Genomic DNA, 6,922 nt, shown 5'->3' on the forward strand with positions numbered 1-6,922 from the left:
AGTATGTATTTATACATAGGAACACTGGATATCACAAACACCCCTGGCAACCTCTGTTTAATATCCGGATAGATCTGCAGTTAACAAACTTGAGCCCAAGCAATTCTAAGAAAAAAGAAGTTTTTTGTGAGTTTTCACACAAATAAAAATGATGCATTTAATGTCCTATCATCCTTCAAATAAGATAAAAAAAAAAAAAGCTGCATCAATTTCTGAATCATTTCCCTGGAACAACAGTATGGGAAAGCTGTCATTGAATCTGCTAGAGAAGATTCTCGATAAGCAATGTGTCCATTTGTCAATATGTCTAAAATAACCTGAGAATAACAAATGAACTCATAATTAAATTCCAGAAATGTAGATAAGGACCCACACAGGCTCTGTAATTTATATTATCTTCCAGCTGAAGGTCAGAGCTCACCCAAGTGACGCTTCTCAAGCTGTATTGAAAAGGCAGCCCTCTTCATTGACCTAGGTACCTGCCTATGACTGTGGGTATATTAAGCTATAGCTTCATAATGTTTTTATACCCTTTAGTTTGATACAAGCATGCAGACTTCTCTAAATCACAAGATCCCCATTTACATTTTGTCTGTTGGGATAACAGCCCAATCCATAATGTGCTTCCCTTGTAAGCATGAGGATCTGAGTTCAATCCCCAAGATCACACATTTAAAAAGCCAAGATAGTGAACTGTGCTTGTAATCCCATTGCAAGGGAGGTGGAGACAGGCAGATGCCCAAGGTTCACTGGCCAACCACCCTAGTTAAATCAGTGAGTTCCAGGCCAGGGAGAGACCCTGCTGCAAAACAACAACAACAACAACAACAAAACTGTGGGCAGTACATGAGAAATGACACCCATGATTGACACCTGACCTCATTCACATATGGGCACACATGCACACTCACCTGAGCACACCGTCTTCCTGGATACATGCACAAAGAGGCAAGCCATAAGTATAACAGCATGCCTGGTGCATATCCTGGAGCCATTATTTTCAGAATCCTAAGCAGATTCTTACTTTTCTATTTCAATATTAAAAGGTAGCTAATTTTACCTTTTGCACTTAAGAGAGTATTGAGAATATTTCTCCTAAAAGCAAGAAGAACACCATTTAATGTTAAACTGTTTGAAAATAATATGAATTCAGAGGAATCATTAAAAGTTAATGCACACTCTTAAATCTAGAGACCTAGAGGTGGTCTGGGGTAATATGGAGCAGTTCTCAAGTGAATAAAAAAGGGATCAAGTCACCCACTGGAAACACATGCAGAGACTAGACCAGATAACTTCTCAAGAATGAAATCTGATTGTCAATTCCAAGGATGACAGAGCAGTTACTTCACTGTTTGTCCATCTGAGTTCAACAATTCTGGACAAACAGAACACAGAGAACAACTAAAAACCCTTAAGGAAAACGTGAGCAGATCAGCAGAGTGCAGCAAGGAACTTCAGCATCTCCCCAAGCCCAGGTGGGTCAGTGATGATCTGGAGTCACTTGAACATGACTCTAAGACTGATATGGCTGCACCCTGGGTGTGAGCAGAAGAGTCCTGGGTCAAGCTCGAGCCTGGACTAGAGCTTTTTGGTCTAAGAACCAAGAGAAGGGACAATCAAAGGTCAGAGGGGGACATTTCAAATGGTTCCCTATCATGTCTCTCCAGCCCAAATGCCAGGCAGCACCGTGGCTCTGGCTGCCCAGCCCAACAGTGGCAGGCAGGCCCGCCCTTCCTGGACCTCTGCAGGGAAGATGGTTTCCCCCGTAAGGAGAGCATTGCAAACCCAAGGCTGTAGACCAACCACATGGCTCATCTTACTCTCTCAAGAGGTCCTCTTACCTTAGCCTGGCAGCTAGAGAGGCACAGCCACTGGGTAAAGACATACCAGAGAAATATGATCCCCTGGGGAAAGATCAAGGAAGAGTCCTGCAGGGGACAGGAATGTGTCAAGGAAGTCACAGAGAAGGGGCATGAAAACACAGGTACCATGTTATGTGTGTGAAGCCATGGTCTTGCCTGAGTTGGAAGAAGACGCTGCATGATGGAGTGTTGCCTCCGATGCAGGTGACAATGAGATAGATAGACAGAGGGACTTACTAGAGAGCCCGTAAATACTTGAAGATGACATTTAGGGCAACTGCTATTGTCACACTCTAAGACAGAAGTATTGGAACATGGCATACACGTATTTCTACTCATCCCAGACAGGAAACCCATGACAGACCCAAGACTATACCAAAGTCCAACTTAGTAGGCCACTGAGTTCACTGGGGTTACTTGAAAGGCTGTGGGTGAAGGGTGACTCCCAGGAACAGGGATGACTGACAGGCGGATGCGTCACTAGACAGCCCAGCTTAGCACAGGGAATAGCTTTCAAACACTTAAGCACTGAATCTGCGCGACTTGCAGGCGGCTCCCCAGGTCTGAAAATCCCCTCTCAGAGGTTCAGCTCGTCAGTCTCCTCCCCAGCAGTTGCTTACTGTCTGTCATCTTGGGGAGCCCTGGTAAAGAATGTAAGCTTCAGCTTTCCCAGTCTGTGATATTTGTTTACTTGCTGAATCTCACAAGTTTCCCCTCCTCCTGGGGGAGAATGTTTCAACTCAGATGAAATCACTATGGAACAAAAGAAAAGACATTTCTAAGAGGAACACAGAGAAAAAAAAACCACAAGGAAAGGAATATCAAGGAGCAGCAGAAAAAAGTTTCTCAAGCTGCCATTTTTTAAAAATACACTGGCTGAGCTCAGCAGCAGCAGAGCGGAGATGGGTGGAATGTGAAGATTAAGACTTTTCTGACCTATCAAAAGAAGGAAAAGGGCTACAAAGGAAAGCTGAGCAGAGCTTTGGTTACCTGTGGTGCTAGGCCAAACTGCTTATTGTGAATGGATGTTCTAAAAACAAGGAAGAAAAAGCTGCATGGAGACGAAATACTAGATGATATACTCAGGGAAAACTCCCCAAACTTGTCACAAGTGTCCAGTAAAAGTGAGCTGGGCTTCTTCAAGGAGGGTTTTACTCAGGAAGGAAGGAAGGTGTCGCAAGGGAGCTCTCACCAGCTCGGGAGATGTGCCACAGCTCAGAGTCAGACAGATGTAAGTTTCTTCTCTAAGAGAAGGGACGGCAAAGAGGCATCAGTGGGCACCGACAGGGAAGGATCCTTCAGTGGGCAGCTGATTCCCAGGAGAAGGGATAGAAGTGGGAGGAACATTTCATTTACTTCAGTGCTTATTTAAGGACAAAAAGTATTTGGAGCAAAGCGGGCGGGTGTTGGGAAGACAGCACACCAGGTAAAGCACTTTCCTTAGAAGCAGGAAGACCTGAGTTCAAATCCCAGAACCCACTTAAAAGCCCAGGCCTCATAGTGTGAGCTTATGTCCTAGTCAGGACTACTGTTGCTGTGATGAAACACTGTGTCCAAAAGCAAGCTGGGGAGAAAGAGGTTTAAATTTGGCTTACATTTCCACATCTTTATTAGTCACCAAAGGAAGTCAGGACAGAAACTGAAGCAGGGCAGAAACCTGGAGGCAGAAGCTAAGCCATGGAGGAATTCTGCTTATTGGCTTGATCACCAATGGCTTGCTTGGTCTTATAGAACCCAGGACCAACTGTCCGGGGTGGCCCCACTCACAGTGGGCTGGGCCTTCCCTCGTCAATCACTAATTAAGAAAACAGGCTTGTGTACAGCCCAATCTTATAGAAGAATTTTCTCAATGGAATCTCCCTCCTCTCCAGTGGCTCTAGCTTATATCAAGTTGACATAAAACTACGCATCACAACTGAGCCCTTGTTAACTTGACACACAAACACAACACTATTAAGCGACAAACTTTCCTTTCTTACTTATCCCCAAGATCTCACATTAATACAAACATTATAATATAATAGATTCCAGATTTTTATAAGTTCCAAACTCTTTAAAAATTTAAACATAAGAGTTCAAAGTCTCTTTAAAATATTCAAACTTAGCCGGGCGTTGGTGGCGCACGCCTTTAATCCCAGCACTCGGGAGGCAGAGGCAGGCGGATCTCTGTGAGTTCGAGGCCAGCCTGGGCTACCAAGTGAGCTCCAGGAAAGGCGCAAAGCTACACAGAGAAACCCTGTCTCGAAAAACCAAAAAAAAAAAAAAAAAAAAATATTCAAACTTTCTTCTAATATTCAAAGTCTTTGTAAAACTCCAAAATCTCTTTAAAAGTTTAAAGTCTTCTGTGGGCACCTGTAAAATGAAAAATATAAATAAGTTAAATACTTTCTTACTTTAAAAGGGAAGAATTAGGGCCCATTTACAATCAATTCAAATTCTAACTGTGTAAGTAACACATTTTCAATGTCTGGGAATCCATTTAAGATCTGAGCTCCTTCAAAGGGCTTGGGTCACTTCTCTGCACCCCACCCTCTAAAGCACACACAGCTTGTCTTCTAGGCTCTGTCTGGCTCCACTCCACTGCTGCTGCTGTTTTTGGTGGTCATCCCATGGTACTGGCATCTCTAAAATGCTGGAGTCTTCTGCTGCAACTGGGCTACACTTTCACCAAGAGCCTCTGTGTGCTGTTAGAAAATATTTCCTAGAAGACCACCTCATGGTAAACACAGCTGATTCTTCAGCTCCAATTGGCTAGACACTGAAGAGTCTTCACACAAATGGCCTGGTAGAGTCTTAGCTTCCCTCTGAAACTTCACAAGCCAGGTCTCCATCATCTGCACTGTTCTCAACATTCTTATCTTCAAAGCTCCCACAGACCAACTCAGTGAGCTCGCAACACTCAATGGCTCTGCTAAGCCAAAGTTTCAAAGTCCTTCCACAGTCCTCCTCAAAATACATGGGCTGGTCTATCATAGTAAAGCCTCACTCCCAGTGCCAACTTCTGTCCTGGTTAGGGTTACTATTGCTGTGATGAAACACTATGACCAAAAGCAACTTAGGGAGAAAAAGATTTATTTGGCTTCCATTTCCACATCACTATTCATCATAGAAGGAAGTCAGAACCAGAACTCAGGGCAGGAACCTGGAGGGAGGAGCTGATGTGGAAGCCATGGAGGAGTGCTGCTTACTGGCTCAGCCTGATTTCTTATAGAACCCAGGACCACCTGCTCAGGATGTCCCCATCCACAATGGGCTGAGCCCTCCCACACCAATCACTAATTAGGAAACGCCAAATCTTATGGAAGCATTTTCTCTCTATTCTGTCTCCCTCCTTTCCAGTGACTCTAGTTTGTGTCAAGTTGACTTGAAATCAGCCAGCTCAGCTTGTAATCCCAACTCTAGGGTGGTGGGCACAAAGGTTCCCTGGGATTTGTTGACAAGCCAGCTAACCAAATGGGCAGAGTGCTGATTCACCACTCTGCTGGGTCAAGTTAATTATCCTTAACCTGTCTAATAATTAAGTTTTTTCCTGAATACCTCTAATGCCTTTCCACTTTCATAGGAGGGGAATAAAGGTCTAAATCACAAATTTTTAATATTTATTTTTATTTATCTGTGTGTGTGTGTGTGTGTGTGCGCGCGCGCGCCATGGATGTGCAGGTGCCCAGGGAGGCCAGAAGAAGGTGTCAGATCCCCTGGAGCAGGAGTTATAGATGGTTTGAGCTATTTGATGTAGATTCCCTGAGAGAGCAATGAGAACTCTTAACCACTGAGCCATCTCTGCTGTCCCAGAAGTCTATATTTTTTCCATTTTCATGTTTATTCATTTTATGTATTGAGTATTTTTCCTGCACATATGTATGCACATCATAAGCATGCCTCGTTCCTGGTGCTCATGGAGGTCAGGAGAGGTGCCACATCCCCTGGGACTGGCATTATGAGTGTTTGTGAGCCACCAGGTAGGTGCTCTGTAAGAACAGCCAGTGCTCGTAATTACAGGGCCATCTATCTCCCACAACGGCGCCAATCAAAATGTCCAGCTTTCTCTTTTCAGCATGGATTCTCTCCTTCATCCCTCTTCATCTCTGAATCCAAGGGAATTGATTTTACCTCTTTTTCCAAGCAAATATTTGGAGCTAAATTCCAATAGAAATTTCTAAAACAGTTTGAAAACATATGGTTTCCACTGAAATCTCATACTTGTTTTTCCAACCTTCAGCAACACAAACTCATGACCTGAAACAACAATTGCTAACAATTTTATCCAGGTTTTCAAGCTGTCTGTTGAAAGCCATAAGTGACTGTTGAAGATACTAGCTGTCCTTTGCTTTTTATGAGATTATAACTCTACATATGAGGACATAAAACAACTGTACCCAGGACATTCATCTGGCACCAAACCAGGTAGAGCAGTAATGAAATCTCCCTCTCCTGGGCACAGTGCCATCATCACTAGGTAGGTTCAGAGTGCCTATTTGTCTCCAGCAAGAGGCTGTCATATCTTGTAGTGTATATTCTGTTTTTTAAGAAATGATTTGGTCACTTAATGAGTTGATATGAGTAATATGTTGGATCCTTCCTTCTTGCAGAGGTTTCTCTTGAGACTTTCGGCTTTATTTTATTTAGTTGTGTCTAGCGTTTCATCACCTTGACAGAGCAATGATGGAGGGTGATGAGCTGTGCGGTAAGAGAGTTTCTGCTTTTCCTGGCTGCGCCAGTGTTGTGTGTTCCTCACTTTAAGATCTCAGCTGAAGGGCTCCAGAGATGGCTCCGTGGTTAAGGGTTTACAATGCCCTTGAAGCGGCCCTGATCTCCATTCCTAACACTCATGTTAGGTGCCTTGCAATTGCCTGTAACTAAAGCTCCAGGGGAATCCAACGCCCTCTTCTGGCCTCTGCAGGCACTGCACTTACATTCACACACCCCATCCTACCTTACCCCACACACAACTAAAAATAATAAAAATGGGGGCTAGAGAGATGGCTCAACAGTTAAAAAGCACTGGCTTCTCTTTCAGAGAACTGAGTTTGATTCCCAGCATCCACAAAGCAGTTCACAAG

The sequence above is a fragment of the Peromyscus maniculatus genome, chromosome 5, assembly GCF_049852395.1.
Source record: "Peromyscus maniculatus bairdii isolate BWxNUB_F1_BW_parent chromosome 5, HU_Pman_BW_mat_3.1, whole genome shotgun sequence".
NCBI classification, from domain to species: Eukaryota; Metazoa; Chordata; class Mammalia; order Rodentia; family Cricetidae; genus Peromyscus; species Peromyscus maniculatus.